Below are 19,040 nucleotides of genomic sequence, written 5' to 3'. Positions count from 1 at the left end.
ACTACCTTTATCTTATGTATCACAATGCAATTTTATTTTCTAAAAGTAAATTCATATTTCGTCCACACACAAACCATCTTCCACTGTTTAACGAGACCAACTGGACCAGGTTAAAACAGCATGCTGCTTTTATTCTTTTAAACACGCTGACAGCCTCCTGCAGCTCTGACGAACAGAAGCTTTAAGTTATCTTTAAATAATGTTATTTTCACAACAAGATTTTATTTCCATCAGTTTACCTTGTAATCTCTAAATAGAAAGGTTCTATAAATAAGGAATCACCATAGATCAAGTGTGTATAATAAAATAATATACATATGGAAAAAATCAGGTTGAAAATGCAGCTGTGGTTTTTGATGAAGTCACTGCTAAAGCTGCATTGAAAGCCTTGTTTCCCTCAGGGATGGTCATGTATCCAACAGTGCAGTGTCCCTACCATCTTCACTATGGCACTCTAGGCATGTGTGTCATTCATGCTAATACAGACCTGAAACATTTGAATGTGACAAATATGCAAAAAAATAAAAGAAATCAGGAAGAGGGGAATATTTTTTCGCAACACTATAAATCGGGTAATAAAGCAGGGTACGCCCTCAAGGTGTGGGGACTTTGGCTGACATTATTGTGCATATATGCATTGTTTAATTCAAAATAAAGTATTGGGACATTTTGTAAATTTCCTTTTGTGTATATATAAAAAGTACACAGTGAATGCTGATTGGATACGTATGTTTTTAAAATTCTGTAGATTTAGACAGAAAATGTTTGGTTTTGTTTGTTTTAGCACAACCAAACTTAACAGCAGCAGTGACGCTCAACTGATCCTCATACGGCTTTAATGCAGTTTTTTATATTAGTGGTTGTCTACCTCAGATTGCTCAATCAGTAACATTTTACTGTAGAGAGATCTGAACATTTTCAGATCAAAAAACACAAGACATCCCTTTGCTTTGCTTTCAAACAGCAGCTTTGAAATTAAACCCTCAGAGTGACACGAGGCTGTTATCCGTCGTGCAGAATCGATAGAAACTGAATGAAAGTGTGAAAGCTTATATTCTCTTTCATCGAGCAAAAGGTAAAAAAAACCTGTCAAATGACTGAATCTCTTTATAACTGTAAAGCAGTTTGTTATAAGGGCTTTCATTTTAATTTACTTATACTAACAAAAGCCAAACTGCAATGTAATCAAAACCTCTTAATGTAATTTTACTTTAATCGTTATGCTGAATGGTGATGGTACAATGCAAGTATTACTGTCAGATAAATGTAGTATAGTAGCAAGTGGAACATTTCTTATTAGGGCTGTAATAGATTACCAACAGTAAGAATGACAACACGGCATTTCTGATTATGCAGATTTAAAAGACAAATGTGGTTTGGGAAGTCTCGCTTTGAATCCCTAATTTTTGCAGTTTGGAGGCTTCACAGAAATGCTCAAGGAGCTGTTCAGAAATTAAATGAAATTTAAATTCTTGGCAGTTTTACAAGCCTTTTTTTGGCTTTCTAATATGGGAGTCTTTGGGGATTGGCTTCATCTGCTTGTCTTCATTTCTTTGCTTGAAAGTTGTGGCGTGGTCTGTGCTGTCTGCTGTTCCTCAAGTTTACCCTTGTTCATTTGACAAGCCCCAAAATGAGGACTCGTCTGTTTAGTGCGCCTGAAAATAAGAAAAAATAAAATATTTTGATATTCGTTGCAGAGTATTGATAAGAGGCTAATACAATATATTACTGTTTTTCCTGCCCTATATCTAATTCATAGTTTTAGACCAATACCTGGTCTTTCATGCCTGCCTACCTACCTTCCTTTCTTTCAGAGCCACTGTAGCTGCAGTCTTGACTGACACGGCGATATAAGCCATGATCCAGAATTGATAGAAAAAGATGAAAGCGTTGCAGAACTTGGCTTTGCACAAGCTAAATCCCCAGGTGACTGTGTTCAAAACAAACTCTGCAGCTGCAGCGAAAAATGAGTCCACATCTGTTACTCCTCATCTGTTTTGCTTCCTTTGTTTTTAGAAATTCATGATCGCCACATACGCTTCTGTTGCTTCAGTTTAATAAGCTTTTTCCTCACTATGTATGCTTTGATGCTGTTGTGTCTGCTCATTTCTTTTGTTCTTTTTTTCTTTTATTCTGCATAAGAAGAAAGTAAAGAAATGAGGGAAGAGTAAGCATGATTAATACAGTGCTATCTACCTACTATAACTCTAATTGTGGCACAGAGTAAGTGCATTGGTAGCTGCTGTTGTCATCACTGTGGGTGGGACAGAATGCAACGCCAGGACGTTTATTTCCCACTTTAGATGCTTTTTATTCAACTTTTTTTCCCTCCATTTTTCAAGCTGTTTTTAATCTATAGTAAGTGAAGGCTATTAAGAAACGTATCCATAGCACAGTAGCACACCGGCTAGCACTGTCACCGCATAGCAAGTAGGCTATGAGTTTAAACCTGCCGTCTAACTGGAGCACTGTCAGACCGTTGGCTGGAACAGTGACCCACAGTCCTGATTGATAAGCAGTTAATAGCTGAAATTAACAGTTGTGGCTTTTGCTTAAAAATGATTCCCGAGTTCTTGGGCTCAGTGAGGGAATCGATTGAGACCTGATGCACCATCGAGCTTCTGAAACACTGGAAGGCCCCTTGAGTATTCCTAATAAAATCACCAGCGGAGAAGACGTTACTCTGAACTGCTCCCTTATTTCCAAATGGCTCACCACAATGGATCCACATGTTTACATTAGACAGCTTTCCTAGGGCAACTCTCCCAGTAGGAGTAGGAGAACATTAGTTTGTGACCAGGGATCTTACACCAGGGATACATAAAGTAGATATGTAAACCTCTGCATCACCTGTGTAGACCCATGCTAAATATGACAAACCTAAGATAGCACGTTGACTGACCTTAGCATGACTTGATAGAACACATTATGTCTTGATAAGTAAACTTAAAAGGAGATGTCGTGTGAATGGCTACACAGCCTTATCAAGTTTTCTCAAGTTTTCTGGTTTTTGATCATTTGAAACACACGTTATGGAGTAAAATGCTTATAATATCAACATGCTCAGCTCCTTTCCACCTCGGCTCTGCAGCGCTCCTTATGCAAAATATTCTGTCTGAGAACAGATCCTAAATCATCCTCCTCTCTCCTCCCTTCATAGCTTCTTTCCCTGTAGCACAAAAACATTGAGCCAAGATGGATAAATACAGTACGGCACTTTGGCGGTTTCCTTTATGAGGACACAAATAGTTGACTTGCAGTATCATGTTTGCCACTCCAATGTAGGCCACGCCACGAGCAGTAATCCTTCTGATTTATAATGGCTGCCTGCCTGCCGCCGCCGTCTGCTAATCGGCGTCAGGAATGTTTTACTCCACCGACGGTGATTATTTATCCAGTTTTTGTGTGTACATGTGGATTTCAGCACTTACAAAGCATGTTCTGCACACACTCATCTGTCTGCCCCCAATAATTCAAAAACTGTTCCACCCTCATATTCAGTTACGAAGTGAAAGTCAAAATAGCTGAGGTGTTTTCCTCTTGGCGCCTGGCTGCAGCTGTTTGTTCACTGGTGCCTGGAAAGTCTTTGCCACCAAAATAATCTGGGTTGGAGGCAGAGGGACGGTATGTGGAGTCATCACAGAGCTTTACTAAATATGGACAGAGCTGTCATGGTTTCACACGAGCACCTGCTGAGGCCCGGCTGTGTAGCACAGTGTGCAGACATGAAGAGTGAAGCTGCACAAGAGCAGGTTAAATAAAGTCCATCAGCATGTGGAAGCCACAGCCTGACTGGATGTATGTAAAAAAAAAAGACAACAATGAAACTACCAGCCTTGTATTTTAAAGTTTCAAGTCCACGCAGGTTATAAAGACACACACCAAAGAGCAGGAGAGCTTTATTAAACGGCAGCAGCAGAGCAACTTCCCATCTCTGCTCGTAACCCAAAATCTTAAAGCCTGCTGGAGGACGCACTGTTCCACTTGAGTCACTCACCTCTTCTCTGGTGTCTTCCTCCTCCACTGCCTCTAATACCCTCTAATTTGTTCCTGTCTTCAGGTAAAAATAACTCAGCTCTGCATCTCCTTAGCCAGCACTTTCCTGCTGTACATGTTTTTCTGAGGGGTCGCAGGAGTATTGTGTTTCCACTGCTGTCAGGAAACAATAGTGGGGACTCTGACTCGCAGCCTCCTCCTTATGGATTGAATGTAAAGCGAGTGGTACAGAAATTTCTTAGTGTACTATTACATTTGTTTGCTGTCACTTTCAAATGGATAGGCATTTAAAAATAAACTTTGCTTGGTGCCAGTAGTACTTTTAGTTACACGTGTAGAAAGTGTCTTTTTTAAAACAGCCTGAATATGAAAAACAAAACTGATGACAAAGGGATTTAAATTTTCAGTCTTTCTAATGACCTGGAGGGTGTGACTCCTCTGGTTTAAACTAGAAGAATGATTATCTTGAAGTTTTTTAAAATCAAGAGCTGCTGCTGGTCTCCTTCTATATTACTGTGAATTCTCCTGCTGTGTTTGGATTGTTCCCTGGAAGTCCTGTTGTGATCAGTTGCTCCTGATCTTGCTCTTGTGGATCTTTAATGGTGAACGTTTAACTTGAATTTAATTTCAGAGAAATTAAACCTGGAAATAGAGTGGTTGGTATGGGAAGATTGTATTTTGGCTCAGTCACACTAGGGTAAAAATAGGGTGGCAACCTCCTTGGACTTGGAAAAAAGCAGCGGTTGAGCCCAGAGCCCAATCGCGACCGACACTACAGCAGGTTCGCCTGGTGGGAGGCAATCGCTCCTTAAATAATCGTGGTCCGTCTCACTGCAATCACTCTCGAACAGAATGGTGAAGGTTTGCAATCTAATTTGGAAACAATGTTTTTATCAACCCGAGCCAGTCTCAACTAATGAGCATAACTCAGTCAGTTAGGTGTATTTTGGTTTTAGTTCTAAATAAAAGCAAGATTGCCAAGTACCAGTGTCATTTTGAAGTTGAATGTCAAGGAATGTCATTGGTTTGAGTAATGAAAACGGGATTTTTGTCACTGTTTCATAGCCTCAGCAGCAGAAAGTGGTGAAAGAGACTCATCAAATTGAAAGCACATACCCTTTTTAGTTGCTGCAGTGTGAGTATTTCTGTTGCTGAATCATTATACCAGAATTTGATGCTTACAGTGTATGTTTTGGATGTGCAGGTTGCCCCGTAACGCAGCCTGATGTTTTTGGTGCTTATGCAAGCCTTAAAAGCTCCTCACAAGGATTTAAAATAATGTTGTAAGAGTGTGTTTGAAGCTGCTGTCTAACATGCCTTTTGCTCTACAAGATATGGATCAAACAGGGATGTTACATCACCCCTTACACTGAGACTGCATCTGGGAAAGACCAACCAAAAATAGAACTGACACTAGAAATTATGCCGGCAAACTAGGGGAAGCCAAACATTGACACCTGTCTGGTTGCCAGGAATAAAGCATTGTTTGCATTGCGCACCTCTTTCAACACTATTGTGTGGATGTTTGAATATCCCAACACCGCTGGATTGGAGGTTGCAGCATGCACTTGAGTCTCAACATGAAATAAAATGCATCAAACAGCAATATGACACTGAATGGTTCACTTCAGTGTTGCTGATGGTCATGTTTCCTTTTTATATGTTGGAGTTATTTAGAGTGAAATGCCACGGCAGCTGAGAATGTCCAGAATTCATTGACATTTACAGGTAGAGTAAAACATTCATGGAAACCCCAGATTGTGTAACATTGATTTAAGATTCTCTTTACTGCTCAGGAATTGCATGAACATACTGAAGGAGTGTTGCGTCGACTTGTTGTTTCACCTGACTGAAGCTGAAAGAACAACGATTCCCATTGAGCTGTACCGCTGACAAAACCCATGCATTTTAATGGCTTTCATGATAAGCTGTTCATTATTGCAATATGATGAAAGAGTAGGAGACAATGAGCAGTCCCACTAAGTCTAATATGTACTGTGTTTCTGTCTTATGTTTGTATTTTATGAAGCAAATCACATGGAAATTTTGAGTTAAACTAAAATGAAGGACTTAAAACAACTGAGAAATATATAGAAGAGACATAAATATTCTTTTGTTCCTCTGTCTGCTCTTCCTTCAGTTCATAAAACCTTCATTTAAGCTTTGTTCAAGCAGCTTCTTCACTAATCCTTCAAATTAAGGGAAACTTGAAGCAGTAACTTTACCAATAAAGGACGCCTGTGTTTTAGCATTTCTGCACATAAATTATGAGAACATAAAGGCGATTTTAAAATATTAATTGAATGGCTGTCTGCTTGTGATGAATAGTTTGTCTTTATGTAAGCATGAACTCACCAGTTTGTATAAAATAGGGAAAAGTAGTGCTGTCTATTAGAGAGATCCTGGGAAAAGAGCTGTTTTTTGCTACAGTTAATGGTAACTAGTTCCTTGAAAAGTAAAATGTGTGTTTTATGAAAATTCTTCCATCAGTTCTTAGAGGAATCTTTTCTCATTCTCTAGGGATCCAAAGCCTGAAAAAGCCTTAAATGCTCATTTAAACTCGTGTTTCCGTGCCTAAAATGTTGAGTTAATGCGAGGATTTTCCTGGCTCTACCCTCCAAGTTGGTTCGAACCTTTCTCTGTGGGTAGGATGGATATTGTGACCCTTCTGTAGTCTAAAGACGTGATTGAAGACAGTTTAGTTGAATCCAAGGTTTTATATCCTCTGTGCAGTTTAATAAAGTCTCCTCACTCTTCTCCTGGCTGATTCAACCTCTGGACGCGGTGCCACGATCGATTTGCAATTGACAAGTTTCTGAGGAAAACTAATTGGATGAGATAACCTTTAGAGTCAGAGGTGATTGGACCGACACAGACACTCAATTTCCTGCACACGTGTCAATCTTGTCTGCTGTAGTGTAAAGATTTATCTGTTTGTCCAGAAGCGCTGAGGGTTACTCATCCTTTCTTTCACACATGCTGAAGTTTGAGTAAATACATGTGTAGGTACTCAGGTTGAGTTTACTGCAGGTCAGTATAAGGTCTGTGAAAAAACCAAACAGGGATTTGTACGTGGTTGTGGAAATAAATAAGTTCTTGTCCTTTTTCTTGCCAGCAGCATCGGTGATCTTAGTCTGTTGGTTCAGGTCCAGACCAAGACCATCAAAGATTTAACTCATATCCATATCATAGAATGATGTTTGGTAATGAAGCCTTTTTTCCCCTCACATTTCGGATGCCCTAGTAGCAACAATTTCTGACAAAGCGTCCTCTCTTAAACGTCTTTTTCTGATGTATGTTAGACCTACAGCCTACAGTGATGCATGTCAGGAGGCTGGTGGAGCGATGAGAGGCACAATCAAACAACCTTGAAGTAGAAAACAGTGACTTATCTGTTGTTGATCAGTTAGTTAGACACTAAAGTGCCGAAGGCCAAAACGATCAGGTTTCGCCTACCAATGGTTGATGTCCATCTTTCAACCTTGGTTACTACAGATGCAATGACAGCAGCAGCAAAACTGCAGATAAGGAATTGTAATTACTCAGGTTGGTACTCTTACCAAGATCCTCTTTTAGAATATTAACTTGTCTTCATCGCCTCCTTTAATATCTCAAATCAGTAACCATCAACTTCTCCTAAACTTGATTCACGCCCAAATAACCCCAAATCCGTAGTGACATAAGGGCCTGTAACGGTACAGAAAATACAGGCCAGCACGGCAGTCATGCTTCATCCTCATTGTAATTGCAGCTGTCATATCCATTTCACGATGTCTTCTGCCAAATAATTACCCAGCGCTGTGCTCACTCGGGTTAGAAAACGTGCACGGCAGAATACTTCTTGGCTCCCGTTTCTCAGCCAAATCATTCAACACAGCACAGCCTGTTGGCTGGATTCCCTCCGTAAACACCTTTGTAGACGATCATCTGAGATCGAAGCTGCAGAGCTCCTACATTTCACAGTCTGCTCTCAGAGACAGAGAAAACTTCACCTTTATTCAGCCTGCGGGGAGAATAAAACAAACTCTTCACAGCTTCTATGTCATCACACGCAAATAAATCAATGCGTGTTATACCTTTATACTGACAGGTAGATATCTGCACACAGCAGTGTGTTAAATTAAGTGCAGCACAATTCCAATGTTTGCCTTCTTGGTGGTATAATTGTGCTGCTAAGCGAACTGATAGAGAATAATTAAGTTAAATATCATCATGCTTGTTGAAATTGGGAAATATTTCGCTGCAGTGTTGCAGGAAAGCCATGATACTGCATACATTTATCTGAATTTCACTTGAAAGCAGTCCAGGTTTAGATCTTTGCATATGCAAATGATTCCCACTTAGAAAGAAAACAAGTTGGAGTGCTTAGTCCACTGATTCAAAGCAGATTCAAAGTTATGATGGGGTAAAAACTAACTATGGTAAATATGAGTAAAATAGAAGAAGCAGAAGGTGAAAGAAGACAACAGCAAATTGCAAAAATGCAAAAAAAAAAAGTTTGGAAAATGAAAGACTGAAAAAGACTTCGAACACATGATGTCATCACCGAGCTTTCAGGAGAAGATGTGAGGTTGGAACACTTGAACCATCTAAAGGAGTTTATATTTTATGAAGCAAGTTTTTCCAAAAGACTACAAAATCAGTAGAAACAGTCCTGGAAGATCACCTGGGGGGTAACTATCGATTGCTCCTCTTCCTGAGGGAACATCCTGATAGCGCATCTGAAAAGATTTTACATATGTACTTTATCCAAACGACATTTTCTAGGTAGCTCTGTGAATCCGTGTCTTTCACCCCTCGTGGAAGATAAAATGAGATGAGATGAGAAGATGATATCAGATGAGATGAACTTTATTGATCCCCGAGGGGAAGCTCTGTAATTACAGCGGCGAGGTGTAGAGGGATATGTTGAAGAGGGAAGTGAAGGTGAAAAATGTTTCTGATAATACAGGCTGTTGCTAAAATAATATCAATACATAGCATCAATATGCAGTTTAAAGAGAATTAAAAAATCAGCTCAAAATACATCCTTTAATAATTATCTATTTGTAAAAATTGCCAGTTTCAAGAGAAAGAAGACAAATCATTAGAAATGGAGTAATTAACTGTTTCAAAGAAGTGTTTCGAAAGATTTTTTTTAAATCAGCTGAGTCATAAAACATAACCAAATGATTTTCTGACATCTTCACACTCATTTGATTCTGTCCTACTGGAAAATGACTTTGCGCTTTCTCCGGTTTTATATAAAGAGGACATTATCTTGCTCCATTTGCCAGATTTTCATTCTCTTGCATGATTCTGCTGGTTCGGTTGGACTAGCGGTGCCTGTGGTGTAGTGGAGAGGAGGCTGAGAACTTGATGGAGCGGTGAAAGTAACTGCAGCAACTGAGGCAAATATTCCTGCAGCAAATGCATGAATTACTCATTAATTTGGTTTTTTTATTTGCAGCATAAGGTAACTAGATGTGATGGTAGACTTTATGGTAGTTATATCTTAGATGGTGAAAGCTAAATAAACCCTAAAACGAAATTCAGCTCAGTCAGATCTGGAGCTGCCTTGGAAGCATTGAATTATGGAGGAAGACTTGGGAATCTGTAATTTGAGTGAGGATGAAGAGGCAATTTATGCTTCATTTTCTCTCTTTTGCATTCTAGGAACTCAGACGATTTCTGAAACAGTTATTTAATAACTAATATTCTCAGTATAACCAAAACAAACTCAGCTGGTGATCCATCTACTTGCTTTTAGTCAAAGTCCAAACTGAAGCTTGTGGAGTCTGATGGCATGTGACCACAGCGGCAGCGAGGGGTCGCCCTGCTTCCTCTGCTGGCCTCTTGATGGGCGAGTCAGTGACAGTGAATAGATGAGCGATCGGTGATCTTCCTCTCCAGCCTTCCAAGCCCACGGAAACACAGAGGTTCACGTGATTGGACGAAGGCACATCTCATGAGCTTTCTGCTGTTGGATTTGAAATCAAGAGCAACATGCTACCTCAGTTGCAACCGCTCCCATATGTTATGAAAACATTTCAGTGATGTGTGTTTTTAAAAATGTCAGAGATAAGTCTCAATAAGCCTTTCAGTTGCTGAATATAGGGGGGAAGCAAGATACCTCAATTCGCCTAAATCTTCATGCATATCATTGAAAAGGTCACACTTCCAGAATGCGTTCCTAGTTTGGTGACACAGATAATGAAGAGGAAACATGGAAGTGATCGACGTTGTGGATTTGTATGCTGTAACTTGTAAGGCTGATGGATGAGCAGGCACTATCCAATCAGAAGCAGAGTAGGGGTGAGAATATTGCCACATAGTGATCCTCCACTTATAAAGAAAGTGGGAGCCTGCTGGCTCCTTTGCCCCGTACTTCCAGTGCCCTTTGATTCCCGCTATCTCGCTCATTTGTTGGCCTCAGATAAGCTCAGCTTTTAAGCCAGTCTAAATTATGCTTTAAACTGCTGCTTCTAAGATCAAGAATGAATTATCTTCTGATGATTTTAATGTGAAAATGTGCGACTTTGCACTGCCTTGTATCTGGCTGAACTGAATCTCTAACTTTTTAGTAGTTACAAAATAATCAAATGAAACAGGTTTGGTTCAGCTGAGTCTGATGTTCAGTTTTTTTTGTTTTTTTGACACATTGTAAATCACTGATCTTTTAAATAACGGATTAATGTAATTAGTGTTTATTGAACTGATACAATCAGATGATGTGCGTGCACATGTGTTTGTGAACCAAAACAAGTCCTCCTTTCACAGATTTGTTTCTTTTATTATAACAATGTTTGTTTGCTTTTAATTTGAAATATTTTACTTGTTAAGTTGACATTTATTACCTTATTAACTGCTACAATGAGAGAATTAAAAAAATATGGGGTAAGAAAAGTATTTCTCATCTTATTATTATCTGAAATCTTAGTGTAAGATTAACCAAAGTTGGACTTAATGACCATGTAGCTCTAATTTCTTAGGGTTTCCAGACAAAACAATCTAATAAATACACGTGTGTGTGTGTTTGTGTGTGTGTGTGTGTGTGTGTGTGTCAGTCTCAGCCCGTGGATCTTACTACCAGGAAAGTACTCGAAATGCTCAGTGGTGATAATGTACTTTGATTATCAGTCACCCTGCAGGGCAATGCTGTGTCTCTCTCTCTCTCACTCACACACACACACACACACACACACACACACACACACACACACACACACACACACACACACACACACGCCCAGCTTGATGCTTGTAACTTCCCTGCTTGTTGTGCAGAAACTGCAAAAGAATCCTGTCAGCGCTGGCAGGGGGTGTTTGGAGAGCGTTTGTGTGTGTGTGTGTGTGTGTGTGTGAGAGAGAGAGTGTGAGTGTGGGTGTGTATGGGATGCTTTGATTGTCAAAAAAATAAAAAAATCAAGTGAAAGAAGACAAAAAATTCCCAGAAGGAAGATCCTGCCTGGTTTTGTGCTGCTGAGGACAAAACCAATTATAGAGCAGGAAGTAGGAAGATTGGATTATACGCAAACGCAGACTGTCACAACACAAACTCACATCAATGAATGCATATCGCAGCCAGTTTGGCTTCTTTACCAACAGCTATGCTTCGCTTATCTTAATCAAATCGCTAATATAGAGAGGAACACCACTCTGTGTGTTCTGTTCTTCTCTCTCTCTCACACACACACACACACACACACACACACACACACACACACACACACACACACACACACACACACACACACACACACACACACACAGTCAAACTTTGCCTTTGAAGCATGAAGCAGTGACACAAAGGGAACCCTAATTATGGATTATAAAGCGACGCAGTACTTTTGTAACAGCCTCGATTGTGACATCAGATCTCCATGTGTTAATGTTTGTAAGCAGTCAAAGATCAAAACATCAGCGGCACATACAGGAAGTTGTATCTTGTGTATGGAAAATTTCTAGGTATCGATTGGTTCCCCCACTGCTGCCTAAAAAATTACAGTGTTTGTTTTGCTTTTCATAATTAATGTTGATTCTAAGTTGTGCATCATCATTCTCATTATCAGGGTTCTTAAGTAGAGTGTTTCCCTGAAATGTATAATAGCAGCTGTTCACATGGATGGAAAATGCACAAAAGTGTGTGGTTACCAACAATAAGGTTGTTTCGTCTTTTCAAAAGTCCCGTGTGGACAAATGGAGACATAATCAAAGAGTTATGTGTCAAAATAACTCTTGATTTTTATTTTATTGACGTCTTAAGGAGATTAATCTGGCAACTGGACCAGTTAGTGAGTGAAGATTGTGCTGGTTTGGCCAAAGAAGTGTATGAAATTTCAAAGTGCTGTGCGCAGCCACATGTTGGCTTAATGGTAGGGCTACATTTTAGGTGGTTTTTGCTTCTTCCTTAGACACCTCACTATGTTAAGACTCTGTGCACCATAAAACTCTCACAGCAATCTTTGAAATGTTGGGGGGGAAAGGAGCTGACTCCTGACCTAAAAGCTGCTGGTTTGTACCTGCAGAACCAGCCATCATCATCAGCTATGATCCTCCACATGCAAGTCAGAGATAAGTTTTAAAGGTCCACCCCATGGCAGATAGGAGTTATAGAGTGGGGCTTCCAGGGAGCGATCTAAAAATGCAGGTGATCATGAAGTGAAATTTGCAAAAATTAAAACCAGCTATAGAAGAAAAAGTTCCAAGAACATCTCTCATGTCTCAGTAAATCTCCTGGTCTGAATTTTATAAAAGTTCCTGACATAATGACACTTTTGCATCACCTGCAACACAAAGTTCAATAAATGCACCCACAAAAATTAACAGATAAGCACAAGAATGTAAGAAAAAATATTTTGGAGGTTGTGGGGCTTAATGAATTATAGCTGCACCAAAAGAGTCATAAATGCGTAACTTCCTGTAGAGTCAGAAGTATGCCAGAAGTATATCATGGCATTTTTTGCAACAGTCTTGCGTTATCCAAACAAGCATTTTTGCTCACCATGCCAGCAGTGGTTTATATTCTATTAACGAAGCAGGCTTATTCTCCATCCTCTGTAACTGTGACTGCTCCAGAGTCTGTGCTGGTTTCTACAAGTGGGTGTGTGTGGTCAGAGACCTGAAATAAAAATATGCTGTACCCGGTTCTCCACATCGCTGCCCTCAGTTGCTGCATGCAAGCTAAAAACTTCCTGTCAAGGCTGCAGACACAAACTGGATTTTGGGTATTTTTTCATGCAACAAAGTCACTCTAGCATTTAAAATAGTTACATTTCATAGTCAAAGACATTTCCATCGCATGTCATGTTTTTCTAGGATACTTGTCAATTTTAAAATCCCACTTTGATGATGAAACACTGTTTAAAAGTTAAATTCTTTATTTTTCATCACCACTGACAGAGATATAAATAGATAGAAAATGCCAACACGTAGAGGGATAAATCAGAGTGAGAGAGAGTACTTTATGTTGGAGTGCAGTGTACTTTCATCTCTGTGAGAGTGTACTGACCCACGAGGAGAGCTGGTGAGTGCGTGTTTGTTCATAAGAGTGCCAAGGACAGTTGTGTTTTTGTATTTCCTTCCTGGATCCGTGCATCCATTGCATTTGCAGTCTGCTTAACGCTCTTTTAATTGACTTCTCCTACTCCTACACACTCACATTTAGAGTGACAGCACGTGTGATTTCTGTTGAGTAGCTTAAAGGGTAGACCTTGTTCCTAAACTAGATGCGCACACTCACACACAGCTGCTGCTCTTCTCATTTAGACAGCAGCACGCCTTGTTTCCTGTGTCAGGTTCCCTTTGGCTGCTGAATCTGTCAGAGAGCTGTCCCTCTGGTAATCCATACATCCTCATCCGTGTGCGTGCGCCGCTGATTGGTGGCTGGTTCACAGTCATTTTACACCCACAAAGAGTGATGTGCAAACTTCCTGCGCTTATTTTACGAGCTTTAGATTTAGTTTTTATCGTCTGCCGCTTCTTGAACTCACCGCATCGTATTTCTCAGAGCAGATGTAGCTGCTGTAGAACTTTCTTTTATTGCATGCCGCTTGCTAAACTATTGCTGCACTTTTACACCCTGAAAAGAAAGTTTTTCTGCTTTTACAACCTGCCAGGAGGTACAAGGAGCAAATGGGCGGTTACTTTTCAGTGAGACTGCACTTAGTCTTTTTAGGCCAATACACAACATGGAAAATTGCTCGTTGATGTGAGCGTGGGCAGGAGACTGCAACGGCTGGTTGGAGAGAGAGAGGATACAAGCATCCTCAGGTCATATTTCATAGTGCAGTGACACTATTACATCATTAATTTTGGGCAGAGACTACATAGTTGTACTGGGAGAACATATGAATAAATAATGCCACTGACTCATGTTTCATTTTTTAAAAGGCAGATTCATTTACACCAAGTTGTAATCGGGAGGTTTATTCTTATAAATTCATGGTGGATTGATATTGTATTGTTTAGTCTATATCAATATACGCAGGGGGGTGCCATGACGTTGTAGTAGTGAGGATCTGTATCGTGCATTTGTGTTTTTGTACAGTCTATGGGAACAATAAAGTTGTGAGCTGCAGTTTGCATGTTTTTAATGAATAAATTGACCCAAGATTCACACCAACACTTCTTTCTTTCATCTCCAGCTACTCGCAAAAGTGAAGCCATTCCTCTGTCATTTCATCCCAACCATCATCTTTATTCAGGTGTCAGTCTGTGATTGGTTAGCCAACTGCAGCTGGTCCAAAACGCTGCAGCACAGTCTCTAACTGGCACACACAAGCAAGACCAGATATCTCCAGTACTAGCATCATTACACTGGCTGCCAGTCAGTTTTCAAAATGATTTCAAGATTTTAATATTTGTTTTTAAGGAGCTGCATGGGTTAGAGCCCTCGTACCGTCTGATCTTTTCGATTTGTACACTCCTTCAAGATCACTGAGGTCTGCGGACCAAATGCTCCTTGCTGTCCCGATTAAAGCACAGAGGAGATCGAGGCTTTGCTGTGGCTGCTCCTAAACTGTGGAACAGATTGCCCCTTCACGTCAGGACCTCCCCAACATTAGACACTTTTATTCTCTGCCTTTTAAATCAGGAGTTGTGACTACTATGTTAGGGCTGTTCGATATAACGATATATATCGGATGACGATATAAAAACGTCTATCGTTTCATTTTATGCTATCGTTTGTTTCGTGATGTCGCAAAATAAACTGCAATATTTTCTCATCGTTTTCATGGTCACTGTAGTGGCTATATTAATTTGTTAAAGTTCTCTCTTTCTCTTATATTTAATATAACCACACTACAGACGGACAAGCGCCTGTTTTTATGCGTTATCGTTAGCAACAACGACGGTAAAACCATCGCGTGTCCGCTTGTTTATTTTCCACATAAACCTTTCACAATGAAGCTCAAGATCCTTTTGAGACTTTTCTGAATCACAAATAAACTGAATCCCGTGAAAGAGCAGATTATCTACGGATGAGAAGTAAAAAAGAGCCGCCAGGTGCTAAAAAATAAACCTTAGACTCAAACATTAGAACAGGCTTTTCCCCGCAGCACGCCGTGTAACAAATACTCACAAAGAAAACGGCGGCCGTTACAACTTATGTCTAAAAATGTATCGTTTCATGCATCGGTTAAAACACTCGACTCCAGGTACACCACGCCCAGCTGGAAACACTTCCCGCGATTCACAGAATTTACAGAAAATGTTAAATTTTTGTGATTTATATCGTTATCGGACGATAGATGTCTTATATCGGGATATGAGATTTTGGTCATATCACACAGCCCAATTTATGTTTCTTTTCTTATATTCTGTCATCTGGTCCTATGTTTTGTACAGCACTTTGGTCAACAGCTGTTGTTTTGAATGTGCTTATAATAAACTTGACTCTGACTAACATTTGCCCTCTTCATCTCATCCCATAACTGTGATGCTGGAAGGATACCTCACAGATTTTTGCATCACTGGTTTCAGATTTTTCAGCCGCACATTCATGACTTGTGGCAAGCATTTTGAGTACAGTGAAATCATTGTTCATGTCCATGCCATTACGCCACTGATACAAGAACCACTGATAGAGGACAGGATTCATCCGTGCTTTCATGTTGTTTTTGCCAATTTCTGACCTCCCCATCTGACTGTAGCAGCAGAAATTGAGAGTCATCAGACAAGGCAATGTTTTTCCAATCTTCTACTGACCAATTTCAGTGAGCCCATTTGATTTGTAGCCTCACTTTCCTGTTATTAGTTGAAAGGATTCATAACGGTTGTGATCTTCTGGTGCTGTAGCCCATCTGTCTCAAGACTCAACAAGTTGTGCATTACAGATCCTAATGAGAAATTAGAGTTACTGCTAGCTGGAAGCATCAGCTGCCCAATCTCCTCCAATTTCAACAAGAAATTTTCACCCAGAAAACTGCTGCTCGCTGGATATTTTCTATTATTCAAACCTTTTCAAACCAGTTTTAGAAATACTCAGAGCAACCATACATGTTCAGAGTTAGTTTACATGTCTAAACTTTCTGCCGTGTGATTGGCCAATCTCATATCTGTGTGAATGAGCAGTTGAACAGGTGTTATAAACAACCTGATTACACCATCGTTGAGTTACAAATCGTTATGATAATGGACACAAACCTGCTTAGTTACTAACAACAACACTACTTGTACTACTCAACTTAGAGGTCCTCTTTTGAAGAGTCTGGATCAGGAGGCTGGATGGTGGCTTTGATAGCTTCCTGTTTTGCACTTTAATTCGCCGTTCTTCAGGCATCCGTTTGTTTTTACTTGCTTTCTTACTTCGGCTTTCACTTGCCAGACTAAATTAGACTAGACTAAATCATCTGGTTTGGGAAAAGATTGTGTTTTTGGTTAAAGTATAGTACACTGAGAAATGGCCTTACCTGTTGTGTTTAAATGACCTTTATTGCCCAAATGTGGGAGATCAGGGACTGGATGGAAAACAAAACCTTGTGGATATTAAGATGCCACCAGCGGTATTTGGTGCCCTTGCAATGAGAATGGGTTTTTGTTACTGAATAGTAGTAGTGGGAATGGGGAATTGTTAATGAGTGATTCATTAGTCATCACTTGCCTAGTAACTGCTGATTCGGGACTTTTCCTTTCTTTCAAGAGGAAGTTGAGAGCACACATTAACAGCAGGTGATGTGGACATAATCCTGATGTAATGTCAACGTTAAGTATGAACAACATAAAGAAAGTGGAATGAGGATGATTATGGTCAGTTTATTCATAATTTATATTTTTGAGTAATTAAGCAAACGCTTGAATCCCTTTTTGCAAACTCTTACTTTGATATTTTTATGTACAAGAAGCGAATCAGTCGAGCGCCCTGGTCTTGTGCATCGAGGCGAGGATGCCGTATTTAAGGGAGGCAATGGGCCAGTTTAAAGATTGCTGTATTCCCATTTCAGCTGTTACAGTTTACTCTTAAACATTAGATAAAGTGAAGCAGAAAACATTTAAAATTTGGTGTTAAATATATATAGAGGAAAGCTGACGTGCTACTGCAGTTTTTAAGTCAGCGATGCCAGCTGGCGATGTTGTTTCTGTATCATTAAGCACGAGACGTGGCCTTTAAATCACAGTGCACCACTTATAAGGACATTTCGGGTGTCGTGTCAACACATTTTAAGCTTTCGTGCGTCATTTCACAGCGTTTTGTTCCCACTCTGGAGAGATAACTTTAAATTAACAACCCTGACAAACGGCAACATCTCGGGGCCCGAGGCTTAAGCAAGTATAGCGCTCGTTCCTCAATCACGGGGTCAGCAGTTCAAGTCCTGGCCCCCAGCCTTTCCAGATAGCAATTTAACATTTGTTACGTGCCACCCACCCAAACCCCTGTTCATGAAGCATTTTAAAAATGTAGTTCAGTCTAAGGAAATGCGAACATGAGCCGTTTGTGACTTTCGTGCTGAAGCGAGACGTGAAATGCGATACAGCAAACGCTCTCTTACTTAATTCATTAATCCAGAATAATTTCTGTTTGTTTGTTTTGTTTAATGAGATGTGTTTTGGATGTTGTGTCATATTTGTAGTGGGTCATTTTCACACCAGTTCAGGCACCATTCCAGTCACACTCCCTGAGGTTTTTATTTATTTTTACTTGCTTTTAGTCTTATACTCGCCTTCTTTTGCTCTTTCTCTGTCATCATTTCAGTGTTTGTCTTCATGTGTCTTGGTTATTTGGTTGTTCCCTGTTTCACTGTGAAGATTAGTTTTCTAATTTTTCCCTATTTGTTTCGGTTTGACTTCCCATTTTTGTTTCCCCTCCTTTCTACCTGCTTGCCCCACCCCCGTCTTATTCCTACCTGTGTCTTGTTTGGCTCTTATCCCTCTGTGTACATGCATGCAGCTATGTCTTCCTTTGTCTTTATTAGATCATGTTGTTTCCATCTTTTATCACAATTGCCCATTTTTAGTTCATCTTTAAGTTCTTTATCTGCACTTGGATCTATTTTTTGATCTATTCTGACAGTCTGTTGGTCACTAACATTATGCAACGACCATCCAGTATGTATGGAGTTTGAATACAGTGCAAACTAGAGATTTAGATCATTTGGTTTAAAACAACCAAATACAGCAATGCCATTAGCCTTGGTGAAGGAGCCAAGTACCTTGGAGCCAAGTTGGTAGTGCTAAATTAAGAAAATTGTGCATTTTGCGTGATTTGTATGTGGTTTTAAGTAGATTTAAAGGTTTTGAAGACAAACATAGGCCTTCCTAAAAGGTAAAAAAGAAAGAAAGATAGGAATGGGATGCAGTTAAATTGGTTGTGAATGTGCAACATGACACTGGTTAGTATAAATATGTAAGTTTGAGTGGTAGCCAATAATGGTGCCAACAGGACATCCTCTGACCTTTCCCCTTTTCTTCTCTCTGATGGGTCTGGAATTACCGGAGCAGCTTCATGAAACATTATCCAGCTGGTATTCCTCCAAGCGGGATTGCAGTTGTGTTGCAGCGCAGGTCTCCAGCTCTGCTCACAGCTGCCCCAAATTAAAATTTGGTTACAGATTCATAAGCTCCCC

General features: G+C 40.0%; 1 protein-coding gene and 1 long non-coding RNA gene across 3 annotated transcripts in view; both read left to right on the top strand.

Moving 5' to 3' along the window:
• The window catches only part of fras1 (Fraser extracellular matrix complex subunit 1), a 308,187-nt gene that overhangs the window by 67,293 nt on the left and 221,854 nt on the right, over positions 1-19,040 (top strand). The gene's annotated exons all lie outside the window — the stretch shown is intronic.
• Positions 1-19,040, top strand: part of LOC143421535 (uncharacterized) — a 56,406-nt gene that overhangs the window by 36,331 nt on the left and 1,035 nt on the right. The gene's annotated exons all lie outside the window — the stretch shown is intronic.

This window comes from Maylandia zebra, linkage group LG12, assembly GCF_041146795.1.
Source record: "Maylandia zebra isolate NMK-2024a linkage group LG12, Mzebra_GT3a, whole genome shotgun sequence".
Classification (NCBI taxonomy): Eukaryota; Metazoa; Chordata; class Actinopteri; order Cichliformes; family Cichlidae; genus Maylandia; species Maylandia zebra.
This window is presented reverse-complemented; position numbering and strand designations above follow the sequence as displayed.